Source organism: Silene latifolia, chromosome Y, assembly GCF_048544455.1.
Source record: "Silene latifolia isolate original U9 population chromosome Y, ASM4854445v1, whole genome shotgun sequence".
Classification (NCBI taxonomy): domain Eukaryota; kingdom Viridiplantae; phylum Streptophyta; class Magnoliopsida; order Caryophyllales; family Caryophyllaceae; genus Silene; species Silene latifolia.
The window spans coordinates 45,336,350-45,356,091 of NC_133538.1; the positions used below are offsets into that span (position 1 = coordinate 45,336,350).

The 19,742-nt window shown below is 37.3% G+C and overlaps 2 non-coding genes across 2 annotated transcripts; both read left to right on the forward strand.

Moving 5' to 3' along the window:
• The first annotated feature begins 275 nt into the window (after nucleotides 1-275).
• LOC141635898 (small nucleolar RNA R71) lies at nucleotides 276-380 on the forward strand. The gene has a single exon (XR_012540552.1). It is a non-coding gene; the product is annotated as a small nucleolar RNA R71 (small nucleolar RNA).
• A 4,275-nt stretch (nucleotides 381-4,655) lies between these two features.
• Nucleotides 4,656-4,764, forward strand: LOC141635705 (small nucleolar RNA R71). Its single transcript, XR_012540373.1, has one exon. It is a non-coding gene; the product is annotated as a small nucleolar RNA R71 (small nucleolar RNA).
• The last annotated feature ends 14,978 nt before the right edge of the window (nucleotides 4,765-19,742 follow it).

A 19,742-nucleotide genomic window follows, 5' to 3' on the forward strand; every position in this document is an offset into this window, starting at 1 on the left:
AGGCTCCCTAGCAGAATGCAACTCCAACTTGTCAAATCTAGCATTCATGGCTTCCAGCTGAGCCACAACTTGCTTATCGATTGCATGAACTGTTCTAATACCATCCCTCGGGTTTCCATACTCAGCACAGTGCGTGGCCATCTCTTCAATAAGGGCGTATCCCTTATCATCATCAGTGTTCTTTTGGATTCTTCCATTGGATGATGCATCAAGTATGGCTCTGTGATCATCGTACAACCCATTGTAGAACTGATTGGACAGAAACCACGAATCAAAACCATGGTGAGGAAGAGACCTTACCAACCTCTTGAAATGGCACCACGCTTCATAGAAAGTTTCATCAGGTGCCTGTCTGAAACTAGTGATTTTTGCCCTCGGCTGATTAGTGCGCTGCGGAGGGAAATATCTCTTATAAAAAGCAAGAGCAAGGGTCTCCCAGTCTGTGACCCCGTGGCCGTACGGTCCAAGTCAGTCAACCACCCCCTGGCTGAGCCAGTCAAAGAAAAAGGAAACAGAACCTCCTTAATCTTGTCTTGAGTTACCCCCTTTGTGGCGGGGATAGTAGAACATTAGTCCCTAAAGACCTCCATATGCTTCCTCGAGTCTTCACCTGCCACACCTCTAAAGAGATTTCTCTCCACCATATTGATATAGGAAGGACGGATGTCAAATGTATTCCCATCCTCAGTCTGGAGATTGAAACCCTTTGGAATTGATGATGCTTTAGGCTCCGAATGACTAGCAATGTTCGGCATCTTTACTGGTTGGCTTATAGAACTGGAAGTATCTTCTTCAAAAGATGGATTCTCTGTAAAAACGAAATGCTGAAGCTCTGGTTCGAAAGTACTCAAGTCTTCCTTTCGTGATTCTCTTTGCAGATAGAGTCTATGCCTGAACAGACTCTCTGGCTCAGAATCAGCTGAAACTAACTCAAACCTGTGTGACCTGGGCATACACAACACTGAAAGAAAATGAATAAGAACTGCCTCAAGGAATAAAAATTCCCTGAGACGGATAAAATAAACGAAACAAAGACAGATAAGGCAATTGCCTCCCCGACAATGGCGCCAAAATTTGACAGGGTTGTCGTATACCTATAAAAAATAACTAACTAAACTAGCTATATAGCTAGGGAAGTCAGGTCGATCTCCTCAGGGAGGCAAGATATCTGTAAAAGTCCGTCTATTTGGTCACAAATGGGGGGGTTTGTATTTGGTTTTCTAAACTAAAAAGGTTTAAAGGAAGAGAAGCAAGGGAAGAGCAATAAAGACAAAAAATAAGATTAAACTATCAATAGAGAGGGGACATGTCAGGATTTTGGTTCACTACGGTAGTCCAGTGACTCAACTGTAAACAACTTAGATGAATTACTGCGAGACGGATATGGAAAGGTCCTTCCGGTCCACTTTCTATCCTAAATTACCACTAACTTAACTTCCGTCCTCGTCAGGGTAGTTTACTGTTCATAGCAGGTCTATTTAGTCCAATCTTCTGATCCAGGATTAAACTTAACCAGATTAAAAAAGGTGACTCAGAAGCGTGCACTCAACTAAGTCGGTAAATACAGTTATATTGCTATGGGGACAGAGACTCACAAATAATTCATCTAACCTATTTACTACATCGTCACATTTCTACCTTAGATCTCCTAATCCCAACATGAAACAGATTAGCTACTCATGCTATTAATACTGTCAATACTAATAACAAAGAATAAACTAACATTCAACATGATAAAACAATAATTAAATTGCATAAAAAGTAATTAGGGCAGAAATTAAAAGGAAGAAAAACAAGTAATTAAAATGAATAAAAGAGAAATTAATATTAAAAAGGGAGAAAGAGATTACAATCGCAAGAATCCGGCGTAAAGAACAAACAAATCCGAGCGAGAAAATCCGAAAGCAAAAGTTACAGTGAAGAAGAAAAAGTAACGCAGTCGTAAGAGTGAAAGATGAATAATCGATCAAAACTTAGATAGAATAGAATTAGATGCTAATGACCTAGTTAACGTGCGTTTAAATAGAAAAACTACTAACTCCATCAACTAAAACAAGTTCACGGGCTAATTAAAGCCCACGCCAGCCAAAACCACTCGATCGAGTAGTCTGAAACCACTCGATCGAGCATTTCTCCAGATAATCTACTCGATCGAGTAGAATTGTTACTCGATCGAGTAACCTCTAATTCCAGCGCTTCTTGATCGAGTAAAATATTACTCGATCGACCAACCAATGCTATAGAAACCACTCGATCGAGTGATAAAACAGCTCGATCGAGTATTCTTCCTTCAAATCAGCTCAAACTCGTGACCGACTGCCTCGTAGACTGTTCCTTCACGCATCCCAATGCAATATCTCACACTGAAAAATCCTGTCTCCTCAAAATGCATGCAAAAAGGACGAAAATGGTACGATTCCACTACTTTTACGTTCATTCCTGCAAAATAGTCAAGACGAACCAAAGTAGCCAATTCAAGGGCAATATGCAATATAAACAGTACGAAAGTACATAGAAATACGTGCTAAAATAGGCTAAAAAGACTATACAAAATGCACGTATCAATACTCATTGACATCTCCTTCACTATTTTCATTTGTACCTGCAGCAAGGAAAACAGACGAACTTTCCTCCTTTTTGCTCTCAACCTGAGGCGGAGGGGTCACAATAGCAGCACGATGTTCCAAATCTTCATTTGGAGTGTCAATAGGAGGGTTAGTAGAAGAGAGGGCATTGCAAGGCTGAGCTTGCATAGGAGCCCTTCGGAACTTAGACTAATGGAATATCAATTCCTCGTCCCCAACCTGGAAAGTCAATGTCTTGCCCCCGACGTCTATCACTGCACGGGCAGTAAATAAAAATGGTCTCCCTAAAATGATAGGGGTATGGGTATCTTCGGGGATATTAAGTACAACGAAGTCAACGGGAATAAAGAACCTCCCGATCTTAACAGGTATGTCTTCTATGATACCTAGTGGCCGTGATATACTACGGTTGGCCATTTGAACAGTCATATTTGTGCAATTAAACTTGGTGAAACCAAGTCTCTTAGCCAGAGACAGCGGTAAGACACTCACGCTAGCGCCAAGATCGCATAACGCGTTATCAATCAAGTGGGTACCAATATGACACGGAATTGAAAAACTACACGGGTCTGACTGTTTGAGAGGTAACTTATTCTGAACTAGGGCCGTCCCTACCTCGGTCAAAGCTACCGTCTCATGGTCGTTAATGTACCTCTTACGTGATAAAATTTCTTTCATAAATTTAAGATAAGAGGATACCTGTGTCAGCAATTCGGCGAATGGAACAGTGACTTGCAAGCTTTTCAGGAGTTCGGCAAATTTGTCGAATTGTTGATTAGCCTTAGTACTCTGCAAACGCCTCGGGAAGGGCACCGTGATGGGTATCTCGAGCCCTTTGTTCCTCTCTTCCAATGTATCAGCTGGATCAAGCACTAAATCCTTCGATCGAGACTTCTTTCCTCTCGAACGTGGTCTTTCAGGTGATTTTTCACTCGATCTAGCACTAGCAGGCTCTCGATCGAGTTGTTCTTTATCTTTATTACTCGATCGATAAAAAATGTCATTCTATCGAGCTGATTCTTCAGCAAATTCACTCGATCGAACAGTTTTATTTACTCGATCGAGCTCTTCTTTTTCATGTTCACTCGATCGAGCAGAAATTCCACTCGATCGAGTCCTTTCTTCAGCATTTTTACTCGATCGACCCCCAGAAATTAGTCGATCGAGTACTTTCTTTGTCGTCAGCTCTTTTTCTTCAACAGAACACTATTCATCAGCAGTAATTTCCTTCCCCGGGTCTGATTTCGGTCCTTCATATGAATAACCGCTCCTAAAATTAATTAAATTCACCGTCTCATGTGGATTCTTATCGGCTTGTGACGGTAAATGTCCCGGTTTCCTTGTGGACTGGTTCGCGGCTAACTGGGTGACTTGAGTTTCAAGTGCCTTGATAGATGCATCTTTTTGTTGGTCACATAGTTGCCACTGCTTTGTCAAAGACTGCAACATCGTCTTTAACTCACTATCTCACTTACCCCACCAGAAGATGATGCACCTTGATTAGGTGTAGGAAAGGAAGAAGGCTTCTGAAAGCCTTGTTGAGCCTTATGAAGAGAGACATATGGCTGCTGCTGCTGCAGCGGAGGGGTAGGATTGAGCACATTTTCACTTGTCCACCTCAAATTGGGATGGACTGCCCGTTGGTTATTATAATAGGAACCCCCTCCTTGCTTGTATTTTTGAAAAGCAAAGACCTATTCCTTCTCTGTAAGACAACCAACAGCAGTGTGACTGTCGTTGCTCCCACACCTCTCACATGTGACCGTCTCCCCTCTAGTAAGCAGATGAACCGTCTGAGGCTCCCCAGCAGAATGCAACTCCAACTTATCAAATCTAGCATTCATGGCTTCCAGCTGAGCCACAACTTGCTTATCGATTGCATGAACTGTTCTAATACCATCCCTCGGGTTTCCATACTCAGCACAGTGCGTGGCCATCTCTTCAATAAGGGCGTATCCCTTATCATCATCAGTGTTCTTTTGGATTCTTCCGTTGGATGATGCATCAAGTATGGCTCTGTGATCATCGTACAACCCATTGTAGAACTGATTGGACAGAAACCACGAATCAAAACCATGGTGAGGAAGAGACCTCATCAACCTCTTGAAACGGCACCACGCTTCATAGAAAGTTTCATCAGGTGCCTGTTTGAAACTAGTGAATTTTGCCCTCGGCGGATTAGTGCGCTGCGGAGGGAAATATCTCTTATAAAAAGCAAGAGCAAGGGTCTCCCAGTTTGTGACCCCCGTGGCCGTACGGTCCAAGTCAGTCAGCCACCTCCTGGCTGAGTCAGTCAAAGAAAAAGGAAACAACACCTCCTTAATCTTGTCTTGAGTTACCCCCTTTGTAGCGGGGATAGTAGAACAGTAGTCCGTAAAGACCTCCGTATGATTCCTCGGGTCTTCACCTGCCACACCTCTAAAGATATTTCTCTCCACCAGATTGATATAGGACGGACGGATGTTGAAAGTATTCCCATCCTCAGTCTGGAGATTGAAACCTTTAGGAATAGATGATGCTTTAGGCTCCGAATGACTAGCAATATTCGGCATCTTTACCGGTTGGTTTACAGAACTAAAAGTGTCTTCTTCTAAAGATTGATCTTCTGTAAATAGGAAATGCTGAAGTTCAGGTTCGAAAGTAATCAAGGCTTCCTTTTATGATTCTCTTTACAGACGGAGTCTATGCCTGAACAGTCTTTCTCGCTCAGAATCAGCTGGAAATAACTCCAACCTATGTGACCTTAGCATACACAATACTGAAAGAAAATGAATAAGAACTGCCTCAAGGAATAAAAATTCCCTGAGACGGATAAAATAAACGAAACAAAGACAGATAGGGCAATTGCCTCCCCGACAACGGCGCCAAAATTTGACAGGGCTGTCGTATACCTATCAAAAATAACTAACTAAACTAACTATATAGCTAGGGAAGTCAGGTCGATCTTCTCAGGGAGGCAAGATATCTGTAAGAGTCAGTCTATTTGGTCACAAATGGGGGGGGGTTGTAATTTGATTGTTCTAAACTAATTAAGTGTTTAATGGAAGAGAAATAAAGAAAGAGCGATAAAGATAGAAAATGAGAATAAGCTATCAATAGAGAAGGGACATGTCAGGACTTCGGTTCACTACCGTAGTCCAGTGACTCAACTGTAAACAACTTAGATAAATTACTGCGAGACGGATATGGAAAGGTCCTTCCGGTCCACTTTCTATCCTAAATTACCACTAACTTAACTTCCGTCCTTGTCAGGGTAGTCTACTGTTCATAGTAGGCCTATTTAGTCCAATCTTCTGATCCAGGATTAAATTTGACCATATTAAAAAGGTTAATCAGAAGCGTGCACTCAACTAAGTCGGTAAATACAGTTATATTGCTATGGGGGGAGAGTCTCACAATTAATTCATCTAACCTATTTACTATATCGTCACATTTCTACAGTAGATCCCCTAATCCTAACATGAAATGATTTAGCTACTCATATCGCTAATGTTGTCAATAATAACAATATTGAAATAACTAATATAAAGCATAATGAAATAATAATTAAATCGCAATTAGGAAATTAGGGCAGAAAATTAAAGGAACAAGATGAGTAATTAAGATGAATAAATGAAAGATTAAGATTAAAAGAGAGTAAGAGATTACAATCGCAAGAATCTGGCGTAAAGAACGACTAATTCCGAGCTAAATAACCCTGAAAGCAAGTTAAAGTGAAAGGAAAAGAGAAGCGTTCAAGCGTAATGTCAAAAATGATAGGTGAAAACTGACTGCTAATGACCTAGTTATTATGCGTTTAAATAGAAAATTACTAAGTCCAATATCTAAAAGAAGTTAACGGAATAATTAAAGCCCATGACAGCCAAAACCACTCGATCGAGTAGTCTGAAACAACTCGATCGAGTACTTCTCCAAAATATCTACTCGATCGAACAGAATTGTTACTCGATCGAGTAACTCCTAATTCCAGCACTTCTTGATCGAGTACAATACTACTCGATCGACCAACCTCAACCAAAGAAACCACTCGATCGGCCAATGAAACAGCTCGATCGATTATTCTTCCTCCAAAGCAGCTCAAACTCGTGACTGACTGATCCGTAGACCGTTCCTTCACGCATCCCAATGCAAGATCTCACTCTGAACAATCCCGTCTCCTCAAAATGCATGCAAAAAGGGACGAAAATGGTACGATTCCACTACTTTCACGTTCATTCCTACAAAACGGACAAAACGAACCAAAGTAGCCAATTCGGGGCAAAATGCAATATAAACAGTACGAAATTACATAGAAATACGTGCTAAAATAAACTAAAAAGACTATACAAAATGAACGTATCACTAACCTATCTTCCCAACTACCACCAAACCCCATCACACAAGCACTCAACATATCCTATAAAGTATTGATAGTTCTCTTTGTCTGTCCGTCTCTTGCAGGATGAAATGCAGTTCTCATCTTCAAGGTAGTTCCTATCAGCTTCTGCAACTCTTGCCAAAACCGTGAAATAAACCTCGCATCCCGATCTGGCACAATGTCCTTTGGGACTCCATGTAACCTCACCACATTCTTCCTATATCCATTAGCCAACTGAACCTTACTCCATGTATCCTTCATCGGAATAAAATGAGCTGACTTAGTCAAACGGTCAACGATCACCCATATCATGTTACTACCCTGCTGGCTCCTCGATAAACCCCCTATAAAATCTATGGAGATAGACTACCATTTCCACTCAGGTACCTCAAGAGACTAAATCTTACCTTGCAATCTTCGCTGCTCTACCTTAACCCTCTGACATGTCAAACATCTAGCCACGAACTCGGCTATTTCCCTTTTCATCCCAGGCCACCAGAAAGTCTTCTTCAGATCTCTATACAGCTTGTCACCACCTGGATGCACTGAATACGGTGTACAATGAGCCTCAGTCATGATTATCTTTTTCAACTCCTCATCCCTCGTCACACACCAACTCCCATCAAACCGAACACTCCCATCAGAATGAATAGAGAACCGAGACACTGTCCCTTTCTCTACTCCAGCTCTCCACTCCTGAATCTTAGAATCAAGAGCTTACTTCCTGTGAATATGATCAGAAATATCCAGCTCCACTGTCAAGTCTCCTCTGTTGGAGTAGTGTCCTCCACAATAAGTGCGTTTACATAATAAATCTCGTAAAAGGAATATTAGGGATTTATTTATTTATTTGTCAGTTGGTCATCTTTAATCGGTAATGATTGGCTGACTAGAGTTTGACATTACTGTCGTGTAATGGCGGTGATCAGTTGATCCCTTTAGGTCACACCTATAGGATGATGCCCAAAATGGATAAATTAATTATTTGTATGAGATACGATATAATTAATTCCTTGTATTAATTGACTTTTAATAAGTCGTGTGAATGTATTATTTGATGACGGGTTACGAACTCGGGCCAAGAGGATTTATTATTTAATTATGTGATAATTAATTAATAAATATAAATTACAATTTATTAATTAATTGTTAATTAATTAAATTTATACGATATATGTATAAGTTTTGAGGTAAAGATAATTAGCTATTTTAATTTACAAGAGGTTGTAAAATTAGCTAAATGGGGTAGTATTGACACAATATATGTTGATAAAATGGTCTCATTATTACTTAATAGTTAAGTAATCATTACTGGTTAATGTGTATTATTTAACTGTTAAATAATTAACTTAATATTTAATTATGTAAGATAATTAAATATAAGACTTATGAGCATTTGTGGGACAAATGTCGGAAATCGAAATGGACCAAAATACTACATGTGGGTTGACACTTGTATAAGATAAGTGTTATTACATGTGGCATAACCCACTAAGAAATGTTTAACTCATTTCTTTACATTTTGTTCTCTATAAATACCCCACTATTTACACTCATTAGATGATTATTTTGGAGACCAAAAAAAACCTCAAAATAGACCCTTGGTCGTGCCATATTGAAGAGAAAAAGAGAAAGAAAAAAAAACCTTATTTTCTTCATATTTTCTCATCAAAAACTTGATCAAATTGTTGATCATCATCAAAAATAATTCACAAAACTATAATATACATAAACTAATATTATTAGTGTAATAATATTACATAGTATACAAGGTTATCCTATTAATTATCTAGTTAGTAATTATTAGGATTTTTGGGTTTAATCTTGGGTGCATCCAAAGGAGATTACCTATTTTTGGTAATTGTGGTGTATTTGGAGGATCATCCATATTCTTATAGCTCAAGAACTACAAAGGTAGGAGACCTTTGTAGTGCCCTTACTTGCCTTAAACCATTGTAAGGATTTTTGTCTTAAGATGGTTTTATACCATTTTTTTATATTTTTATTTGCATGCATGTAGATTTAGACCATATTAAATTAATTTATAATTTTAATATCATAAGATGAGTATTAACATGGTCTAAATGACTAACAAGTGGTATCAGAGCAATGTTAAATACATGCATGTTGTCTTAAGACGATTTTAGTAATTTATGAGATAAATTAACAAAAAATTGATATTATGTTACTAAAATTAGTTTTATCACATAATATGGTCTTTCATGTAAATAATCTGGTCTTAGGATTATATGGGGCTAAAATTTGATTTTTGTTAAATTTTTCAACTTTTTATAACTTAAAATGGCATAAAATTGAGTAAAAATGCATTAAAATTAATTAAGAGTTAATTAAAATTGATTGCATGTTAATTTTATGCATATTTATTTAGAAATAACCATATGAATGTTCTATTTATGTGATAAGTAGATACTTTAGATTAATGTGATTAATTTAGATAGTTTATTAATTTTTATTTGATAAAAATTGGTAAATAATGGTTATTTTGTAAATAAATATTGATTTAATTTTAGGGCTCGAAATTTCTGAATTTTTAGCTCCTGGAAATTGTTCCAAAATGTACAAAATTTTATTTTAAGTCATTTTAATTTTTATGGTTTGATTTAGAATTAAATCGTAAAAACTATCGCTTTACCGATTAAATTGTGAAATCGTTTTAAATAAATTTTAAAAACAAAAATTTTTACTTGCATGGCATTTTTGGTGTAAGACCAGAATTTTCATGGCTTTGAAATTTATTTTTCCATAAAGTTTTAAATTAAATGGAATTTTTGTATGATAATTGTGAATTATTATATCATTTTTGTCATAATTGTGTTTTAATTCCCATATAAATTCAAGATAATTGTTGAGAATAATTATTTTGATATATGACTAGATTAGTATGATGAGTATGTCTTAAAATTGGTTTAAGAATTGATTATGAATTTTTATTGGTAAAAATTCCGACAAAGCAAGCTCAAATGATCGTTGTTGGTAAGTTAGACGATTTGGCATGTCATTTTCCATAATGCATTTTATTATTCATTTGGATGAATGTTTTTTTTTTGCATTATAATAATGTAATTTTTCCTAATATGGCCATAGGTAGAAGTTGGTATTTCCCGTAATGTAAGGGAATATCGACTTGTTTTGTAATTAATTGCAATTTCGTATCGCCTAATTTGTAATTAATTAATAGTTTTATTTTAATTTTATTACAAATTGTATAATAGGGTATTGTTATGTAATTTAATTATTAGTAATTAGATGAAGCATCTAAAGACGGAGTTTTCTTGAAGACGGTGTTTTCGGAAAGGCGTTCCGAAATCCTAAAGAAGGAGGCCAATTTATGAAGACTCAAGGGACCAAGGAGTTGGTTTCCGAAGTGTAATAATTTTAGTTAATTAGATTAACTAGGTGGCCATATTAGGACTTGTTTGTTTTAATTCTTTTATGCATTCATGCCAAATCGTCACTACATGTTTTATTTTTGTTGTTATCGATTTAATTGTCTAGCATTCACCAATTTAGTTCACTTAAAAGTGATAGACAATTAATTTGATAAGATCTCTCACAGTTTTTTAAAATTGAGCTAAAGCCTTACCAAATAATAGCACCTATGAATCCCTTCATTAGAGGTAGGTTCGGATCACCGAGGTACACTCTTTTTACGTTGGGTAAGTAGGGTAATAAAAGTTATTACGCGTGAAAATTGGTTGGACTCAACGGGATAAATATGGGTTGAATCGGTCCACCGAGCCCATATTTATTCTGGGGCTAAAAGATAGATTTTAAGAAAATTCGTCAACCAAGAGTTCTAGTAGTAGAATCACTCAAAGTTGTTGACTCACCAAATTTATATAAATGTTGGTTGAATCGGTCCACCGTGCCCGTGTTTATATAAAATTGGATCTTGGAATCATTTATATAATTCAGTGGGAGATCACTATATAAATAGGAAGTTGTTAAATAGTTTCACAAGTTAAATATTTCTAGACGATAAATGTTAATCTTTTCTTTTATTTCCTTTGTAGTAATCACGATGACTTCTACTAGTGAAACCGTCACCATAGCTAGAGATTCATGGCTACGTTCTTTTATGGACAAATATGTTTTAAAAGCCGGCGGTAGTAATATTAAAGATTGGGAGGAACAATTTCGATTAGCTGTCGCAGGTGATGGCAAATTACACTACCTTGTCGATCCCTCTCCCCCTTCGCCTAGTACTAGGGCCACTGCCGATGTAAGGGAGGCTTTTTCAAATTATCAAAAGGAATCCGCTGCAATAAAAATGTTTTGATTTTTTCAATGGATCCTACTTTACAAAGGCAATGTGTCAAGTTTCGCGATGCACATGAAGTATTCTCGAGGCTTTCTACTATGTTTTCTCAAGCCCCGAGAATAATTCAAATATGATGACACTTGTTCGTTTCTTTGAGGCTAACCTCAAAGATTGTCAACCTGTAAGTTCACACGTACTTAAAATGATTGAGTACGTGGAAACTTTAGAGGGGTTGGGATGTAAAATCCCCGATGAACTAGTGGTGGACCGAGTGCTCCACTCTCTCTCTCACGTCAAAGGATTTACCCAATTTAGGGTAAATTATAATATAACAAACATGAGAAAGAGTTTACATGAGCTTCATTCTCTGCTTGTACAAGCAGAGAAGGACATGGGATTGAGTGGGAGTACAAGGAAACATGTGCTTGCGATTAACGTGAAGGGGAAGAAGCAGTTTAAGAGGAACGCAGGTAAGAAGCCCGTTCAGGTGGAGGGCAAAGGTAAAGCAATTGCGAATTGCTCTACCAAGCCAAAACCTATAAAGGGTAATCCTCTTAAAGATACATGTAATTTCTCAACTGAATCTTTTATGATAGACATAAATATTGCTTCAAATACAACTTAGGTATTAGATACTGGTTGTGGTTCTCACTTGTATAATCATTTGCAGGGCCTAAAAAGCATAAGAAAGCTAAACAAGGGTGATGTCGATCTCCGAATGGGAAACGGGTCTAAAGTAGCTGCCGTCTCAGTAGGAACTTATGTACTTAGTTTAGCTTCGGGGTTGGAGTTACATCTTAATAATTGTTATTTTGTACCAACGCTATCTAGAAATATAATATCCGTATCTGTGTTAGACACAGAAGGGTTTTCCTTTGTAATTAAAGACAAGTGTTGTACTTTTTCCCTTAATGGGATTGTATATAGTCAAGCTATTCAATCAATGGTATTTATATTCTAGATACTTGCAACGATGTTTATCATTTAGATAATAAAAGACTCAAAACAGGTGATCCTGATCAATCTTATTTATGGAATTGTCAATTAGGACACATCAATGAGAAGCGCATTAAAAGACTAGTGTCGACTGGTGTAATTAAACCTTTTGATTTCGAATCATTTGGTACATGCGAATCTTGTCTTCTTGGCAAGATGACTCGTTCACCTTTTCTAGGAAAAGGATCTCGAGCTAGTGAGTTATTGGGTTTAATACATACCGATGTATGTGGCCCAATGACAGTCACTGCTAGAGGTAATTATGACTATTTCATTACTTTTACCGATGACATGAGTAGATATGGGTATATATATACTTAATGAGGTATAAAAGTGAAGCTTTTGATAAGTTCAAAGAGTTTCAGAATGAAGTAGAAAACCAATTAAATAAGAAGATTAAAGCATTACGATCAGATCGTGGTGGGAAATATTTAAGTAATGACTTTAAAGATCACCTTAAAATCATTATTGTATCTCGCTTAACTCCTCCTCCTGGCACACCATACTTAAATGGTGTGGCTGAAACGAGGAATCGAACTTTATTAGATATGGTTCGATCGATGATGAGTCAAACAGAGTTACCTAAGTCATTCTGGGGGTTTTCCATTTTATCTGCTATACAATCACTTAATAAAAGTCCCACTAAAGCAACTGACAAAACTCCATATGAGATATGGAAAGGGAAAGTCCCGAATCTGCGATACATGAAAGTATGTGGTTGTGATGCTTATGTCAAGAGCAAGTCTGACGATAAGCTTGCACCTCGTTCTGAAAAGTGTATTTTTGTAGGCTACCCTAAGGAAACTTGTGGATATTACTTCTACAATAATAACGAGAACAAAGTGTTTGTGGCTCGTGAAGCTGTCTTTCTAGAAAAAAAGTTTATTTCTAGAAGACAGAGTGGGAGAAAATTTGAACTTGACGAATTTCAAGAGCCACAAACTGATTTGACAATACAGGAAGATGTTCCTTCTACGTCTGTATCAGTTATTGTTCCCTCTGAACCTAGGAGGTCATAAAGGGTTAGTCGCCAGCCTGATAGATACCTTGGTATTATCGAGGAAGATGGTGACCATGAGGTTTTACTTTTAGAAAGTGATGAACCCATTTCCTATAAAGCAGCTATTATGAGTTCTGACTCTAAACTATGGCTCGAGGCCATGCAATCCGAAATGGATTCCATGTACGATAATCAGGTATGGGACCTGGTTGACTTACCTAAAGATGTTCGACCTCTTCAGTTTAAGTGGATATTCAAGATTAAAATCGGTATGGATGGACATAAATATGTCTACAAAGCTAGATTGGTTGCAAAAGGTTTCACTCAGGTTCATGGTTTACACTATGATGAAACTTTTGCACCAGTTGCTATGCTTAGATCTGTTTGGATAATGTTAGTGATTGCTGCATTTCATGATTATGAGATATGGCAAATGGATGTCAAAACCGCTTTCCTGAACGGGTTTCTGGAAGAGGAAGTGTTCATGACACAACCTGAGGGTTTTATGGATCCTAAAAATCCTAACAAAGTATGCAAACTTAAGAGATCCATTTATGGTCTTAAGCAAGCGTCAAGGAGTTGGAATCATCGTTTTGATCATATTATTAAACAGAATGGTTTTTTTCGAAGTGTTGAGGAACCATGTTTATACATGAAGTTTAGTGGGAGTAAAGTTGTTTTCTTACTTCTTTATGTGGACGACATATTACTCATTGGGAATGATGTTGATATGCTTGCTTCTGTTAAGAAGTGGTTGGGAAATCACTTCCAAATGAAAGATTTGGGAGAAGCTCGGTGCATCTTGGGTATCCGGATCTATAGGGATAGATCCAAAAGGATATTAGCATTGAGTCAAGAAGCCTATATCGATAAGATTCTTGACCGATTCAATATGAAAAACTCCAAGAGAGGTTTTCTACCTATGGGCAATGGGATCACTTTGAGTAAGTCACGGTGTCCTGCGAGCCTAAGGATATTGAACGCATGAAATCGATTCCATATGCTTCCGCTGTTGGATCGATCATGTATGCTATGATGTGTTCTCATCCTGACGTCTCGTATGCTTTGAGTATGACGAGTCGTTTTCAGAAAACTTTAGGTGAGAGTCACTGGATAGCCGTCAAGAATATTCTAAAGTACTTGAGAAGGACTAAAGATTCATTCTTAGTGTTTGGAGGAGAATCTGAATTACGTATAAGAGGTTATACGGATGCCAGTTTCCAAACCGATAGGGATGATTTGAAATCCCAGTGGTTTTGTCTTTTTGTTGAACGGAGGGGCGGTTTCTTTGGAGAAGTTTCAAATAGTCTCGTGATCGCGATTCTACAATGGAAGCCGAGTACATTGCAACCTCTGAAGCCGCAAACGGCCGTTTGGATTAGGCAATTTTTAGAGGGACTGAAAGTAGTTCCGACCGCCGAGGATCCTATCACTTTGTATTGTGATAACAGTGGGACAATTTTTCAAGCAAAAGAGCCCAAGTCTAGTAACAAATCTAGACATGTACTTAGGAAATTTCATATAATTAGAGATTTAATCGAAAGGAAAGAAATTACAGTTTGTAAGGTTAGGATAGCTGACAACATCGCTGATTCTTTAACCAAACTTTGTCTCAAGCTAAACATGATAGTCATGTAGTTTCGATGGGGTTGAGACGAATGCCAGAACTATTGTAAATTATATGATATGTAATAATCAAAATATTGTATTTATTATTTCATATATGATAAGTTGCATTTATCGTCATATTCAGTTTTATGTGTTATATACTTTGTTTTATCCAAATAGATTGTAGTGACAATGTCGAACTCTATTAAAGTGAACTGGATTAACATTGTATTTTGTCCCTAGTTACTTAATGAGGTGACGTCTCGGAGTGACTAGATTGTAAGGTGATAGATGACAGGTTCGACTGTCATATGGTCATAGTGATGGCTGGTCGATTACATAGGCAGATTGTTAGACAATTTGTCGGACAGTGACCGTTTTTAGGGTCCTTTTGTTGCTAGGTCGTGGCGACGATTTCTATTTATTCCTTCGAGTCAATTCTTTAGACTAGTGACTATTTGTATGAGTTGGTACAGTTTTCCGGTGGCTTTGGTTTTTGTTCTAGGTCGCACCGTAAAAGGAGGCCGATGAGCATTTACTAGATCATTGTGATCTGTATCGAATGAAGAAAAGATCAACATGATTGTCCTTTTAAGTCATATTTTATCTCAAGGCCACTCGAGGAGAGATGACTGTGAATGCGTGGCCACGCTCGGATGCGATCTATAGTTGATTATCCGGTCAGACAGTCATTCTCCGGATCGAGGAAACCACTTTATGATATGATCACGTGCAAGAACGACCTGAAAGACATCTTGCATTGAGTGGGAGATATTATTGGACAAGAGAATTGGTAACGCACACTTGTGTTGGACAAGTGGGAGATTGTTGGAGTAGTGTCCTCCACAATAAGTGCGTTTACATAATAAATCTCGTAAAAGGAATATCAGGGATTTATTTATTTATTTGTCAGCTGGTCATCGTTAATCGGTAATGATTGGCTGACTAGAGTTTGACATTACTGTCGTGTGACGGCGGTGATCAGCTATCCCTTTAGGTCACACCTATAGAATGATGCCCAAATTGGATAAATTAATTATTTGTATGAGATACGATATAATTAATTCCTTGTATTAATTGACTTTTAATAAGTCGTGTGAATGTATTATTTGAGGACGGGTTACGAACTCGGGCCAAGAGGATTTATTATTTAATTATGTGATAATTAATTAGTAAATATAAATTAGAATTTATTAATTAATTGTTAATTAATTAAATTTATACGATATATGTATAATTTTTGAGGTAAAGATAATTAGCTATTTTAATTTACAAGAGGTTGTAAAATTAGCTAAATGGGGTAGTATTGACACAATATATGTTGATAAAATGGTCTCATGATTACTTAATAGTTAAGTAATCATTAGTGATTAATTTGTATTATTTAACTGTTAAATAATTAAATTAATATTTAATTATGTAAGATAATTAAATATAAGACTTATAAGCATTTGTGGGACAAATGTCGGAAATCGAAATGGACCAAAATACTACATGTGGGTTGACACTTGTATAAGATAAGTGTTATTACATGTGGCATAACCCACTAAGAAATGTTTAACTCATTTCTTTACATTTTGTTCTCTATAAATACCCCACTATTTACACTCATTAGATGATTATTTTGGAGACAAAAAAAACCTCAAAATAGACCCTTGGTCGTGCCATATTGAAGAGAAAAAGAGAAAAAAAAACCTTATTTTCTTCATATTTTCTCATCAAAAACTTGATCAAATTGTTGATCATCATCAAAAATAATTCACAAAACTATAATATACATAAACTAATATTATTAGTGTAATAATATTACATAGTATACAAGGTTATCCTACTAATTATCTAGTTAGTAATTATTAGGATTTTTGGGTTTAATCTTGGGTGCATCCAAAGGAGATTACCTATTTTGGTAATTGTGGTGTATTTGGAGGATCATCCATATTCCTATAGCTCAAGAACTACAAAGGTAGGAGACCTTTGTAGTGCCCTTACTTGCCTTAAACCATTGTAAGGATTTTTGTCTTAAGATGGTTTTATACCATTTTTTTATATTTTTATTTGCATGCATGTAGATTTAGACCATATTAAATTAATTTGTAATTTTAATATCATAAGATGAGTATTAACATGGTCTAAATGACTAACATCCTCTAGCTTGTGATGCGTGTCAGCAGACGGGAAATATTTCAAGGAGACAGGAGATGCCTCAAGTTGTCATTTTAGAGGTTGGAGTTTTCAATTTCTGGGCCATTGACTACCAAGGACCATTCCCGTCTAGTAAAGGTAATAAGTATATTCTAGAAGTTGTTGATTACGTGCCCAAGTGGGTAGAGGCCGTTGCTTCGGTCCATTGTGATACTAAGACTGTTATCCAACTTTTCAAAAATGTAATCTTCCCTCGCTTTGGTATCCCTCTAGTTGTCATCAGTGATGGAGGTATGCATTTTAAAGAAAAACAACTTACTGCTCTTCTGTCCAAATATGGTGTAGAACATCGTAGAGGTTTGGGGTATCATCCTCAAACTAGTGGTCAGGTAGAAGTTTCCAATCGGGAACTTAAAGAAATTTTAGGTAAAGTTGTGTCTAAATCATGAAAAGATTGGAGCATGAAATTGGATGATACTTTATAGGCATATAGGACTGCATTTAAGACACCGATTGGTGTATCGCCGTATCGTTTAGTATTATGGTAAGTCTTGTCATTTGCGTGTGGAGTTAGAGCATAAAGCATGGTGCGCAATTTGTGAACTTAATTTTGATTCTAACTGTGTGGTGAGAAATGTTTGTTGCAGTTAGATAAGCTAGAGGAATTTAGGCTGAATGCCTATGACAGTGCTTGTATCTATGAGGAGAAGACCAAGAGATGGCATGACAAGCGAATCATACTATGCGAGTTTCAAGTTGGGGAGAAGTTGCTACTGTTCAATGCCCGACTCCGTCTATTCCCTGGTAAACTGAAGTCCAGGTGGAGTGGCCCTTATACGGTAACGTCTGTTTCCAAATTTGGGTCTGTTGAGCTATAAAACTCTGCGGGAGCCAGGTTTAAGATAAATAATCACCAAGTAAAGCATTACTATGGGACCAATGACTTTGTTGGAGTGGTCGAGTTGCTATACTTCGACCCTATTTCTGAGCCTGAGAATTGAGGTAACAAGGGTCGAGCGGGACCTTAAAAACCAGCGCTGACCGGGAGGCAACCCGGATTGTATACATTTTGTAATTTAGTTTATGAACTCTTTAATTCGTATGTGTGTGCTTTAATTGCTTTTTAGTTTAGGTTTTGTCACCGAGTGGTTTTGAAATATTTGCGTGTGTTTTATGCCTTTTATGGACATTTTTGTGGATTTTCAGGTATTATTCCAAGGAAGTCCAAATCTACGACTATTACGCACGAACAGAAGGAAAACACGTTGCGTACATATGGTGAAAAAATTCGATCGACTGAATTTTTAGTCGATCGGCCAAATTTAAAAAGCATGATTGTTGAAATAGTCTATCAACTGAACTGGATAGTCGATCGACTAAATTTAAAGAGCAGATTTGTCAATAAAGTCGATCGACCAACTGAAGCTGTCGATCAACTAAATTCGGGATTACAACGTGTTTTAAACTATGTGAAGGGGTTTATTTTAATCTTTCTTTCATTTAAACTAAAACAAAAGAAAGAAACTTGAGATAGAGCAAGAGCCTGCGACGAACAACCCGTCATCTTCCTCCTCTATTTTTCACTTTTCTTGCTTGTTTTTTTGGTGAAATTTCCTCCTATTTTTTTTTTATACCTCACACAAGTAAGTTTTCCCTTATTCTAATCTTTTTTCCCCTTTTGTTTCAATGTTTATACCCTTTTATCAATCAGTTTGTTTTCGAAATTAGGGTTTATAAATTTGGCGGTTTTTGATTTTAGTGTCCAAATCGTGTTGTTCATGCTTAATCTACCCTTTTTGATATCTCAATTAGCTATTTTCGAAACTAGGGTTAGGTTTTTTTATCGATTTGGGGTATTATTTGTTGGTTATTAATATGCTAATTTATTGTTTATTTGTGTGCTAGTCAAAGAATGGAAGGAAAGAGAAGATGGACTGCAGGATAGTCATCACGACGCGAGACGGCGCCGCACAGTTCGAGTAGTAGCCACGACAGCCACCTGTCGCCAGCTCAAATGGGTACCGCACGTATCCCGTATACTACTATTCCGCCTATTGAAGGCCTGCGCGATTACCCCGAGGTAATTTTCCCAACTGCAGCACAATGGAACCGGTTTTGTGCTCTCTCGGAACATCCTTTAGTTCCAACCCATTTTCTAGACCGTGACGGTCTAATGTCTTTGGGAATTTATGAATCCATTGTAGAAATTTTGAATGGAACGGGTATGTCTAGTTTGGTAAGTATGAGGGAATACACTTATCAGACACCCACTCTTGAATTCTTTAGCAGCTTTAAAATTTATTGTGGGGACTATGACGAGGACGCGAATTCTGATTGCGTCCATTTTCGTCTGTTTAATTAAGATTTTCACATGACTTTAGCTGAGTTCGACGCTGACCTAGTCATACATAGTGAGAGACCATACACGGCCCCTCGGAAGTTAGTTGAGCCCATGTGGGCCGCCATTGCTGACCATTTTGAGGATAGGAAGCATGGAAGATTTGTTCATCATCCACCTATCCGCGTCTGGCTCCGCTTTATAGGCGGTGCACTTTTTGTATGGAAAGAGTCCAATAATGTGAATGCTAAGGAGTTGTCCATTTTAGCTGGTTATTTGAATATTGATAGTGGACCTCAATATGTTCTTAATATTGCTTATCTTATTGCTGAGCGATTTACTAATGTCGCGATCGGAGCCTTGTCCTCCATTAACTGCGGGGGGGTTAGTTACATATATCACCCGGTGTCTCTTTCCTGATTTCCCCGGGGCAT